Genomic DNA, 14,280 nt, shown 5'->3' on the forward strand with positions numbered 1-14,280 from the left:
GGTGGTCCAGCAGGGTCTCGCGAGCAATGTCGCCCTCTCGGGTAGTCGGGCCGTTGGGCCTACCATGAATCAAAATGGCACCCATGCCCTTTGCCCTTACCATGTGACAGGGGCTACGGTGCCATTGGTTGTCCTCTGTCACATGGTAGGAGCAATGGACGGCCGGCGCCATCTTAAAATGGCACGGGCCATCCATTGCTCCTTCCATGTGACAGGGGCTGACCAATGGCACCGGTAGCCCTGTCACATGGTAAGGGCAAAGGGCACAGGTGCCATTTTGATTCGTGGTAGGCCTAATGGCCTGAGAGGGAGACATCACTTGCGGGACCCCGCTGGACCACCAGGGCTTTTAATACGTCTTGAGGAGGGATCGGGGTTGTAAAAAAGTAAAATTGAAGGTTTGGGGTGGTATTTTTCCCATTTGTTTTTTTTTTCGATTCATTTTTCAGGTTCGTTTTCCCGATATGTACCGCCAAAAAGTGACCCGCGGGAAAACGAAATTTCCCACGAAGCGCCCAAACCGAAACCCGACCCAACACGGAAAAATGAAGCTCATCTCTAGTGCCCTAGGCAGACCAATGTAACACCTGGCACCTGGCCCATGAAAATATCTCCAAATCAAAAGTCTGCACACCAAGTAGTGCCTGACCTGGGGGAGATTATTTGTAAACAAAATGAAATGGAAACTGAATTCAATTTTCTTCATTTTTTTTGTTTTTTTTTTCCCAAAATTGGCGGTATATAAATTTCATAGATGAAATAAATGAATAATTAAAAAAAAAAGAATTGTAATTGACATTTCCTACTTTTTTCTAAATGAAAACTCTAGCAGCACGCGATTGGCCATGTGTTTACCACCAGCGTCTATTACCACTTATACTGTAAGGACTAACAGTGCATGGAAAACACACGGCCAACCCCCTGAAACTAATAGAGTTCATCATATGCAAATGCATGTTGATGAGCCTATACGTTAGTCGCCCAGAATACTGAAAGAAAAATTTGCGGCCAAGCTGCACATTTTACTCTCAGAAATTAACGCCTACCCAAGGCCAGGCATTAAGTTTGAAACCACCAGGAAAATGGACAGAAAAGCAGAAAGAACTGCTTTTCTGTACACCAACTTAATATCATAGGGATATTAAGTCAGAGAAACCAAAAATTAAAAAAATAAAATAAAAAATAATTTAAAAACATCTGGCTGCCGGTCAGAGGGGTTAAAAAATGGATGCTGGTAAAATTGAGCGTCACTTGTCAGACCGGCTGACAGCCACCTCTACCACTAATAAGGAAGTGCTAGGTACAAGCTAATGCCCCTAATGCCTCCTTATTAGCACGACACCAAATTTGAATAAAATCTTGCGACTAGGAGAAGTGGCTGGAAGCGCGTCAGGAGAGCGGATGCTTACCATAGAGTGTTGACTCTTCCGCACTTTTTACTGAATCAGCCTGTAGAATTGCAGAACTTTGAGTTAGATTACATTGAAAATCTAAGACAGTTCAATTCAAACCAGAGCCCTGCTAAGCAGGATAAATTTCAAACTGCCCAGAAACTCTAGTATGTCTATAAATTGAATAGAGGAAAATATGTTTATTTTTAAAAAACAGTGTTTTTGAGTGTAAAATACATATGCACAGCACAAAGATTAGAAGAAATTTGACAAACATTTAAGCCTGAATTTTAATGGCCTGCACACACAAAAACCAACAGTTATGCACGTAACTGGGCCCTGCGTGCACCGTGGTAGATTTTCAGATGTACACTCGGGCGTAAATGTACACGCTACCCGGCGTGCACACATGTATGCCAGATTTTATAACATGTTTCACGTGTAGGCGCGCGCATGTTATAAATCGGGAGTCGGTGCGTGCAAGGGAGTGCACAATTGTGCACCTTATTTATTTATTTATTTAATATCTTTTATATACCGACGAACGTTGGGAACATCTCATCGGTTTACAGAGAACAGAACTTAGCAACAGGCTTTACATTTGTCACATGATTATAATAGGAATAGTAGAAATAACAATAATAACAAAAACAATAACATACGAGTAATATGGAAGTTATACAAGTAATAATTAACTAAGTGGGATACATGATAGTGGTTAGTCAGAAGAGGGGCAGGGAGATTCTGCTAGATATGATTGCACACGCCGAGCCCGTGCCGAGCCGCACTGCCTTCCCCCGTTCCCTCCCAGGCGGCAAATGCCCCTGTGCCAGAGGCCTCTGGCCATGCCCCCTCCCCGCCCCTTTTGCAAGCCCCGGGACTTATACGCGTCCCGGGGCTTTATGCGTGTCGCCGGCCTTTTGAAAATAGGCCTTGTGCGCATAATCCTTTGAAAATCCAGCCCACCAAGCACATTTTAGAAAGGGGCCAGCCACGCACATAACCCCCAATATACATAGAAGTTCTATGCCGAAAGAAAAGGGTGGACTGTGGAAGGGGTCTAGGCAGGGGGGCGGGCCAGGACAGTGCCATTAGACACTGACCCGGGGAAGCATGCATTGGCAGCTGGCTGGCGCGTGTAACTTACTTCTGCTCATCAGAGCAGATAAGTTAAAACAAACATAAAAAAGGGTTAGCTAGGGTAGATTTAGGGGTCAGGGTGAAGCGGGGTAAAGGGAAGAAGGTTATTAGGTAGGGGTAGGGTAGGGAAGTTCCTCCCATTCCACTCCTTAATAGGAGCAGGCTGGGAGGGAAATGGGAAAAGCCTGATCGTGTCACCGCACATAATTGAAAAAATCCCCCCTGCATACGTAGGAAGCCACCCACTCGCACATGCGCGTGCAGACTTTAAAATCTGGCATGCATGTGCACGCAGGAAATGTACGATATAACATGCGCGTGCATGCGCCAGTGCGCCCATGTTATAAAATAGCCGTGGACGCGCGCATGGGCCTTTTAAAATCTACCCTTTAATATTTTATTTTATTTATATTTTATATACCATCGTTCCAAGTAATGATCACAATGGTTATGTAAAATATTAACTAAAGGGAACCAAGATGGCTGCCACCCTGTGACACGAATCCAGCTTGGCTCCGTGGCATTCTTGAATAAATTTCAGATTTCTTTGCTATTTATATTTCCTTGATAACATGCCCCATACTAAAAGAAAAGCAAAGATACGCGATAACCTTACCTCTACCCCAAAGATTTCCACACGACAGCCACGGATCGAGGAGGCATTTGGTTTTATGCACCCGAACCCGGAAGGTGGGGCCGCTGGCATCTGTAGTGAAGAGTGGCCACCAGACGCCCTGGCCGAGGAAACATCGTTGAGCCCCGGGGCTCCAAAAATTCCAGCAACGCTCTTCAGATCCCCAGAAGGAATGGGGCCGGAACAACTCAATCTGACATTGAGGCAGCTAGCTCCAAGGACTTTTAACTCCCTGAGAAGTGACGGAGAACAACTGTCGGCTTCAGTGAGCCGTCTGTGGGTTCCGAGGGAGAAAAAGAGGAAGCAGGTCAGATGGAAAATGGTGAAGCTGGTCTCCTAGAAGGGAGAGGTAAGGAGGCCGATGGAGATTGCTGAAAAACTTACTTTGGAAGAAATAAGGAAAGTGCTTATAAATATGAATAAGCGCGATATGTGACTTGACTACCGTGGAAAAGCAAAATATGGATAAATCACAGGGTTTGGAAAACAGAATTCAGCTAGTAGAAAAGATGGTGCAAAAAATAGAAACAGATTATAGGAGTGAAAGAGGTTCAGTGTAACTTTATTAAATATGAAAATATTTTGTATAAAACGGATGGATTTCTTAGAAAATGAAACTCGGTGAAACAACTTGAGACTTTTGAACTTTCCCAAATCAAATGGATGACGGCTAAAGATTTCTTTAAAAGCTACCTTAAATATGTTGGGCTACACTGAGACCTCTATTCCCATGTTCTAAAAATGATATATTTGCCTGAAAAGAAGGAAGTAAAAAGGGAGGATGAAGAGCCAGATAATTTATCTGAAATTTTGGAGAAATCCTTTGAGACTAAAATTGAGACTAGAGCAACTTTATTAGTTTCATTTATCCAAACTACTGATAGAGATGACATTCTAAGAAAGTCCTTTCGGAACCAGAATCAGCTGTTTTATGGACAACAAATAAGAATATTTCTGGATATTACCAGGAAAATGCAAGAAAAAAGAAAACATTTCCTAATGATGAAAGCAGAAGTGATCTCATGCGGTGCCAAATTTTTTTGAGGTTTCCTTGTAGATGCATATTGGTATACCAGAATAATAGATATATCTTCACCGAGCCTGCACAGTTACGCCAATACTTGGACTCTCACTCCTAAGAAACTAGGAGTGTTGGACAATAGTAGTTAGGTCCACAAATACAGAGTTTTTCATTTTGAAGTATGATGGAAATACAATTTCTTTGTAACCGCTTAACATTTGGTTCCCCAGTGTTCCTATAATATATAGAAAATATTTACTTTTTTCCTTAAGTTTAAGGATTGTAATTATACTGTAACAATTTTCTTTCTTTTTTCCTCTACTTCTTTCAATGTAAATTGTTGAAACTTCAATAAACAAAACAAAAAATAATATTAACTAAAAAAGATAAAACCAGATAATCTAGCAATGAACAACATATCCACAAAAAATTCATTCATTCAGTATTTGTGTTAATATGTTTCTTACCTAGCTCTTTCATTGCTTCTTGTCTGTTTGCCTCTATAACAGTCTGCAATTTCTATAAAACAAATGGATAATGCAATTTACATTGATTTTATGATAGCTATACTGCATAATACCTTTAAAAGCACATAGTACTTTATGCTGGAAGTAATGAACTGACGATGTTATACATAAACTATAGAAAATCAGGGTGGATAAACTTAAAATAAATGTTTACATGCCTATAGGCATGCGCATACACATGCTTTTCATATTGTGTATGCAAATGCACATGTATAATCTAAAATACACGTAACTTTAACAATAATGTTGTTTGTGTGTGTTTGCATATATTTGTACATAGTTTGTAGTTAATGTGCAAATTTATCTCAATGTGCATGCTTCCACCATACGCAACTTCCAATTCTTCAGGGGCGTGCTTTGTCAGCTATACTGGCAACCGGAGGACAGCCAAACCACAGCCAAGGATGTTGCCTGCTGGCATCCCTGGTGGTGTGCCTCAACACACAGACCTGGTGCCTCCTAAGAAATATATTTATTTAAAACATCTATATACCACCTCTCTAAATTTCTAGGTGGTTTAAAACAATACAATCATAAAATAGATAGCAAAATGTTGCTTACCTGTAACAGGTGTTCTCACAGGTCAGCAGGATGTTAGTCCTCACATATGGGTGACATCACAGGATGGAGCCCAATTACGGAACACTTTTGTCAAAGTTTCTAGAACTTTGACTGGCACCTACTGGGCCTGCCCAGGATGGCACTAACCCTGCAACCAGAAGGAGTCCCCCTTCAGTCTTGTTTGAAAGCTAAAATAAGTGCCAAAAATAAAAATAAGAAAAGGTAACAAACCCAACACCGTTGGGTAGCAGGCGGGTTTCGTGAGAACTAACATCCTGCTGACCTGTGAGAACACCTTGTTACAGGTAAGCAACATTTTGCTTTCTCACAGGTCAAGCAGAATGGTAGTCCTCACATATGGGTGAGTACTGAGCTGAGGATGTCCGAATATGCACCAAATGTACCCAGTTGTTGTGTAGCAGGCACAACAACTGGGGTGGAATTTGGTAGAGGGCATCCTGAACCCTAACAGGCAGGTGCATCAAGTTGCAAAAAGATTGCGCAAGACAGATTGGCCAAAGATGGAATCTTGTCTTCCAGCCTTCTCTAAACAATAATGGGCTATAAAGGTATGGAGATAACTCGAGGTAGCAGACCTACAAATATCAGGAAGCGGCTCCGAGCGGAGGTGCGCTACAGAAGTTGCCATGGCCCTGACCGAGTGTGCTTTTACATGGTCCTGAAGTGGAATGCCTGCTTGCTGATAGCAAAAAACAAATGCAGTCCACTAGCCAGGAGGAGAGAGTCTGCTTACCCACAGGTTGACCCAATCTGATGGAAGCAAAGGAAACAAACAATTGAGTACTTTGCCTGTGGGCAGCTGTACGTTCTAGGTAGAATGCTTGAGCCCGTTTGCTGTCGATGGTATGCAGAGCCTGCTCCCCTGGATTGGAATGGGGCCTGAGAATGTATGTGGGCAGTGTGATGGATTGATTGATGTGAAACTCCGATACTACCTTAGGCAAGAACTTAGGGTGAGTGCGGAATACCGCCCGATCCTGCAGAAGTTTAATGTAAGGCGGATAGTAGGGGTGTGCATTCGTATTGACCGCATATGTAAAACGCTACTTATATTTTTTTTAACTTAAAAAAGTGATGGGGCGTATATGAGCGGATTTCCAACATATTCAACATAGCTATGTTGGATACGGCGAACCGCCATGCGCGCGCTTTCTCGCCGCCATTAGCTGCGAGCTCGGAGCTCCGGATTACCTCAAAATGGCGGCGCCCCTGCGGTAACCATGCCGACCTGTCTGACCCTGTCCTGTGAGTCGCAGTGACTCACAGGAAAGGGTGGCACGGGTCGGCATGGATACCGGAACGCAGCGAATCAGCGTTCACTTTTTCAGAGAAGCACTGAATGCAGCGAATCGCGCTGTCATTCAGTGCTTCTCTGAGGATTTCCTGACGAGCCAGCACTATAAAAGCAGCAGCAGCACGAGGAATCACGGACATTTTCAGCGATTGTGTTGGGAGGTGGGTCAGGATCGGGCTGGGTGCAGGCTCAGGCAGGCTCAGGCAGACAAGAAAGCAGAACCAGATTTGATAGACACAACACAGAACAGAACCACATTTGATAGACAACACAGAACAGATTCTTTGTTAGGGAAAAAAAAAAAAAGATCATTGTTATTGAGTGATTCTGTTCATTTTATCCTGGGCAGTGCCAGGGGTGGCACTGGCAGTACTCTGCCTCATATCTACTTTAGTTCTGTGTGCACTGCAGTGCACACACACAGACACATTCAGTGCATTGCCAGGCAGGCAGTGAGGCAGTGGGCATAAACAGAGTGGACATTTGCCTTCAGCGAGTCTGTTCAATCTGCTATTTTTAAACAGACTTAAAAGCATTGTCCTTGAGTGGTTCAGTGCGGGTGGGCAGTGCCAGGGGTGGCACTGGCAGTACTCTGCCTCATATCTACTTAAAAGGAAGCTAGTCGTCCTGTGTGGACTCACCGCACAGTGACACACACAGAGAAATTCCGTGCATTGCCAGGCAGGCAGTGGGCATAAACAGAGTGAACATTTCCCTTTCAGCGAGTCTGTTCAATTTCCTATTTTTTAAGAGACTTAAAAGCATTGTCCTTCAGAGTTGGTCCGTTCATTTTCTTATTTTAAACAGACTGAGCATTCTTCTTGAGTGGGTCTGTTCAATTTTGTTATTTTAAAGAGACTGAGCATTCATCTTGAGTGGGTCTGTTCATTTTGGTTATTTTAAACAGAACCGAACATTATTATTGTGGGACAGTGGCAGTGTTACCACTGTATTCATTGACAATAAAATCCATAATGTCAGGGAAAGAGAGATTGCAAGCGACTTAGTGGGAATGGCAGCGGAGGCACCGCAAAAGACACCAGTGCAACACCACCAGTACAGCTAAAAAGGCAACTGTCGCAATCAAACGTCTTTGTAGGGGATGGCAGTTCCATGGCAAAAAAAAAGAAATCAGACCATGAAACTTGCAATCGCCACCACGTGTTTTCTGGCCATGTAGTTTGTGGAGGAGAGTGAAGATGAGGCACAGTCCTAGCCAGACAAAAGTTGCACACCCAAGAGCAGCCAGGGGACAGAAGTGTCCAGCTAAACTTCGCGTTGACAAGGTAGCGCTGGCACTGTTAGCTTCTGATTCAGAAGAAGAATCTTCTTGGATGGAATTCTCATCAGAAATGGAAGATGTAATACCCTGAGGAATCTTCGGTATTAGAATTGTCAGTTACTCCTGTTTTAGCCTCCACCTCCAGAACTCTGCGGCAGGGGCAGACATTCCACTGATATCGAGGAGGAGGAAAGAGCTGTCAGAAGGAGGAGACAGAGGGTGACTGTTGCCCCCGCTGGCATTGCTTCGCCGGGTGCAGTGGGTGCACCACCCACACCCAGTAGTACCTCAACTCCAGTGCCACCATCCACCCCCAGGGTGGGAAAGAGAGGAGGATCACAAAAGAATCTGCGATCTGGGCACATTTTAAAGTGACAGAAGACCGGCGTTATGCTCGGTTGTAATTACTGTGGCCAGGATATTAGCAGAGGCAAGCAACTGGGACATCTATCAAATTTTGGCATGGAGCATCATATTAAGAGGCAACACCCAACAAGATTACTGCCATCTGGGGATGGTGGCAGTTTCCGTTGGGGGGGCCCCTTCCCCTTCCAACCAGGGTGCAGTGGTAGGAAAGCAGCAGAGTCAGCCCACGCCCTCATACCCTTCTAGCAGTCAGGCGGCAGGCCAGCAAACCCACTGACACGTGGCAGAAGCGACAATGCACCATGGAGGGAAATGGGGTGGAGGTGCGGTCAACGCGTATCCCGGGGTAGGAGGCAGGCAGCCGCAAAAGTTGTAACCAGGAGCATTGGGGAAATGATTGCCCTTGATGACCAGCCCCTGCAGTTAGTGGAGAATGTGGGTTTCAAATGTTTTTTTGAAGGTCGTACTTCCAAATTACAAAGTCCCCTCCAGAACCACATTTAGTAGAAAGGTCATCCCCAGCCTGTACAAGCACTGTCTTAGTCGCTTGCAAGCACTGCTAGGTAAGGCAGACGGAATAGTGCATTTCACCTGCGATATCTGGACCGCCATGAATGCTGCACACTCTTACCTCTCTCTGACAGCACACTGGTGGGACATGGCAGAGGCAGGGGCAGCCAGCAGCTATATTACTGAACAAGCATCAGGGTGGAGGTGGGCTTTACTGCACACCCACCTGACGGACCATTCCCATACCGCTGCCAATATTCTAGCATGCATCAGAAAGATGCTGGCAAGCTGGCAAGTACACCAGCGAGACAGTAAAACGCGGGCAGGCTTTTTTGTCACAGACAACGGTGCAAACATGGTTAAGGCAATAAGCGATGGGCGGTTTAAGAACATCCGATGTTTTGCACACACTCTGCATCTGGTAGTGAAGTCAGGTCTGGGCTTGGAGTCCAAGGACAAGAAGACTGAATACCTGCGTAGGTTAATACAAAGTGCAGGAACATAGCAGCACACTTCCACAGAAGTGTCAGGGCGGGGCAGGTTCTCTCCGAGAAAGCAGACTGATTTGGATATGCCTCAGAAGCGTCTCATTCAAGACGTTGCCACCCGGTGGAATTCCACCTTTATGATGCTGGAGAGGTACTGGAGCTGCAGACACCCCTTCATGAACTTTCTGGTACAATAGACATAGGTGTGCAGAATCCCCTAGGGCATCACGATTGGCTAGTCATGAGTCAGCTGGTAAAAATCCTGCAGCCCTTCAAGGATGTCACGGAGGAGCTCAGTTCCAGAAGTTCCACCTTGGTTGACATCATCCCTATAGTGAAATTCCTGGATGACCATTTGGAGGGCATTAAACGGCAAGAGGGAATGACTGCTGAGGTGCTGCAGTGTGTGGAAGTTTTGCAGCAGCAGGTGAAAGACAGATTAAGGCCTTTAACAGAGGATAGCACATACATGCTCGCCTCTGTCTGTGATCCCCGTGTGAAAGGTAAACTCGCCCTACAGACCAATTGTCTGTCATTTGTGAAGGAGCTGTTGTTAGCACAGGTCCGTGAACAGGAGCGCCATAGGCGGAGACAGATTAGGCTTGAAGCACAGGTGGAAACAGCAGGCACGTCACAGAGTTGTGCTGCTGCTAGCCCTGGCAGGAGAAGGACTGTGTCAGTGACAGATACTATTATTAGTGCCTCCTCCTCCACGTCAGAACGCCCAAGACATGTTGGCCATAAAGATACATCAGTTGTGCAACGGGCGAGAGAGAAAGTAACTGGATTGAGTGACTCTCAGCCCTCCCAAGCACAGGAGGAGACAGCAGCAGAGCTGTCAGTGACACGGTATCTCTCAGAGCCGATAGAGAACACGCAGACAGATCCGCTGGCATATTGGGCACACAAGTCCACTGTCTGGCCACACCTAGCCAAAGTGGCTGAAGGATATCTGTCATGTCCACCAACCAGTGTGCCCAGTGAACGTGTCTTTTCAATGACAGGGGATATCATGAGCCCTCACCGCTCAAGGCTGTCACCAGTCTTGATGGAAATGCTAGTGTTTTTGAAAGTAACCTGCCATTGCTTGGCTTTCCCGATTTTCCTTGTGAATGGCAAGATGAATAAAAGCTATTGAAAGGAGCCTTGCAGCAGTTCCAATTGCCTCCTATGCTCAAGATAATGTAAGCACTGCAGCACATGTTCTTGACATGAATCGCTGTGCCTGACCGGCGTCTACTGTGCAGCCCTTGTGTTCCTACAAGTGTTATACCTCCATTGCTGTGCCCGTTCATCCATGCCTTGTGTTCCCACAGGTGTTTTAACTCCATGGTTGTGCCTGTTCCTCCAGGCCTTGTGTCCTTAGCTGGGATTGACCTCTGTCGTCGAATGATGTGCCTGTTCATCCAGGCCTTGTGTTCCCACAAGTGTTTTAACTCCATTGCTGTGCCCGTTCATCCATGCCTTGTGTTCCCACAGGTGTTTTAACTCCATGGTTGTGCCTGTTCCTCCAGGCCTTGTGTCCTTAGCTGGGATTGACCTCTGTCGTCGAATGATGTGCCTGTTCATCCAGGCCTTGTGTTCCCACAAGTGTTTTAACTCCGTTGCTGTGCCCGTTCATCCAGGCCTTGTGTTCCCACAGGTGTTTTAACTCCATGGGTGTGCCTGTTCATCCAGGCCTTGTGTTCCTACTGGTGTTTTAACTCCATTGCTGTGCCTGCCTGTTCCTCCAGGCCTTGTGTCCCTAGCTGGGCTGTTCCATGTTGTTATTTTAAACAGACTGAGCATGGTCCTTGAGTGGGTCTGTTATTTTAAACAGACTGAGCATTCTTCTTGAGCGGGTCTGTTCCATTTTGTTATTTTAAACAGACTGAGCATTGTCCTTCAGAGTGGGTCCGTTAATTTTGTTATTTTAAACAGACTGAGCATTCTTCTTGAGTGGGTCTGTTCCATTTTGTTATTTTAAACAGACTGAGCATTGTCCTTTAGAGTGGGTCCGTTAATTTTGTTATTTTAAACAGACTGAGCATTCTTCTTGAGCGAGTCTGTTCCATTTTGTTATTTTAAACAGACTGAGCATTGTCCTTCAGAGTGGGTCCGTTAATTTTGTTATTTTAAACAGACTGAGCATTCTTCTTGAAGGCCGAGGTGGAGAAGGGTTCCATGTGAACAGCAGTTCAACATGGGTCAGTCGGTCCTAAGACATAGGCGAGAGCCGTTCGGAAGGGACGGGCGAAGGCCTCCGTCGCCCTGGGCCGATCGAAAGGGAGTCGGGTTCAGATCCCCGAACCCGGAGTGCCGGAGATTCGGCGCTGGGCTCTTCCCTCTTCACTCGCCGTTACTGAGGGAATCCTGGTTAGTTTCTTTTCCTACGCGGCTTGTGTCCCTAGGTGGGATTGACCTCTGTCCTCGAATAATGTGCCTGTTCCTCCAGGCCTTGTGTTCCTAATGCTGTTTTAAGTCCATTGCTGTGCCTGCCTGTTCATCCAGACCTTGTGTTCCCACACGTATTATTATTTCTGAGAGATCTTCCAATTCCTTTGTCATCAGCTGAAGTGCATATTAAGTAGGGTAGCAAACTAGTAAATGAGGAGAATATTGGAGGGGCGAAGTTCCATATTCAAAGCAGAGTAGTTGTACTTATCTAGTGAAAGTTTGAAGGATCAGGGAAGGCTTGTAAGAAGAGCCAAGTTTTGAGTTTGTTTTTAAATGTTGGTAGGCACGGTTCCATTCTGAGTTCTGCAGGAAGGTGGTTCCAGATGGCTGGACCTGCTGTAGGAAAAGCTCGGTCTCTGGTAGAGATGAGTCGTGTGGCTTTAGATGGTGGGGCTTGTAGTGCTCCTTTGTAGGTTTCTCTCATTGGTCTGTTGGAAGTGTGGAATTTGAGTGGGAATTCGAGGTCGAGATGGAGGAGGCTATGAATTGATTTGTGAATTAGAGTTAGAGCTTTGTGTAGAGCCCTGTGACTGACTGGTAACCAGTGTAAATTACGGAGGATGGGCGTAATATGGTCTCTCTGGTTGGTGCTTGTCAAAATTCTCGCTGTGGCATTCTGTATCATCTGTAAGGGCTTGGTTGTTGAGTTGGGTAGGCCAATGAGGAGAGCGCTGCAGTAGTCAAATTTGCCAAATATTAGGTATTTGAGAACAGTCCTGAAGTCATGAAAATATAGGAGAGGTTTGAGTCCTTTTAACACCTGAAGTCTGTAGAAGCACTCTTTAGTTGTGGTTTTCATCATATTCTTTAGGTGAAGACGGTTGTCTATAATTACTCCAAGGTCTCTCACATGAGTGTGGGTGAGAAGGTGTTTGTGATGGATCTGAGACGGGAGGTTTTCTTGGTTGGAGGAAATGAAGAGGAGTTCTGTCTTAGAGGCATTGAGGACCAGGTTTAGACTGTTGAGGACATTAGTGATGGCTTCTTGTAAGCTGCTGATCCAGAGTGTGATGGCTTTTTAATAGATTCTGTTATGGGAATAAGAATCTGAACATCGTCTGCATAGATGTAGTGAATGAGGTTAAGACTAGTTAACAGTTGGCAAAGGGGAAGGAGGAAACGCCGGGGGAAACGGCGAAGCTGCTGCCGGGGGGGGGGGGGGCTATAACACGCGCCGCCGGAGCGGCAGGCCACCTGCCCCCCCCTGGGCCTTCCCAGCCGACCCGTAGCCGGTCGCGACGCACCGCCGCGGAGGAAATGCGCCCTGCATGGGCCGGGGCCCTCCGGGAGGCGTTCCCCGCCTCCCCCCAACCCCCACGAAAGGGGTGTGGGTGGGGGATCCTCCGAAACCCCGGTCCGACCGAACCCGCCGGGTTGAATCCTGCGGGCGGACTGCACGGACCCCACCCATTTACCTCTTTACAATTTCACGCCCTCTTGAACTCGCTCTTCAAAGTTGTTTTCAACTTTCCCTTGCGGTACTTACTTATTTATTTTATTTATTTAAAGTTTTTTTATACCGGCATTCATGAAATTGTTCACATGATGTTGGTTTACAGAAAACAGGGGTGCAAAGAAAACAACCTAAAACATAAATACACGTGGTGAAGAGATGCAGTTACAATTAACAGGGGCTAATGAACTGGGAGTGTAAGAAATAAAGAGAGATAGAGGAGGTTAAAAATTATATACATGTGTACAATATAAATATACAAGAGTACAATATAAATATGGAGTCCAATATATAAAGCTTCTCAGCAGAGAATTTATTGATGGTGCGTGTTAGGTGGAGTTCGGGAAGGCTTGCCTGAAAAGCCACGTCTTGAGTCTTTTCCTAAAGGTTAGGAGGCAAGGTTCATTTCTGAGATCTCCCCGTGTACAACATTTTGAATTAAACAGGCCACTTTATATTGTATGCGATATTGGATTGGAAGCCAATGAAACTTGATCAATGTGGCGGTAATATTGGTCGCATTTCCGTTTACCAGACAGAACACGTGCTGCTGCATTCTGCAAGACCTGCAATGGTCTAATATTTGAAACAGCTAAGCCAAGTAATAAAGAATTACAGTAATTTAAATTAGCAGAAATCAAGGTCTGTAAAACAGATCTAAAATCTTTAAAATTTAAGAGTGGCTTTAACTTTCTTAAAGTTAATAGTTTAAAATAACCATCTTTCAATTTGGCAGCAATATGCTTTTTAAAAGAGAATTCAGTGTCTATAATCATACCTAAGTCACGGGTATAAAAAACAGGACTTATTTTAGTGTTAGCATTTCACCTCAAATCTGGAATACTTTTAACATGACATTTGCGTTCAAGAAGCACAATTTCAGTTTTGTCCATATTCAGAACTAAGCGCAACTGTTGAAGTAGCTGTTGTAAAGATAAAATATACATTTTAACAATTTCTAACATGGCCTCTACTGAATTTTCAATAGGTGCTAAAAACTGAATATCGTCAGCATACAAATAAAATGTGAAACCAAGCCCATTTAAAAAGTGACATATAGGTAAAACTTAAATATTAAAAAGGGTGGCTGATAATGTTGAACCCTGCGGAACACCTGTTCATCCAGGACTGTATTTCTGGCTACATTGAGGTCACC

Source organism: Rhinatrema bivittatum, chromosome 4 (assembly GCF_901001135.1).
Source record: "Rhinatrema bivittatum chromosome 4, aRhiBiv1.1, whole genome shotgun sequence".
Taxonomy (NCBI): Eukaryota; Metazoa; Chordata; class Amphibia; order Gymnophiona; family Rhinatrematidae; genus Rhinatrema; species Rhinatrema bivittatum.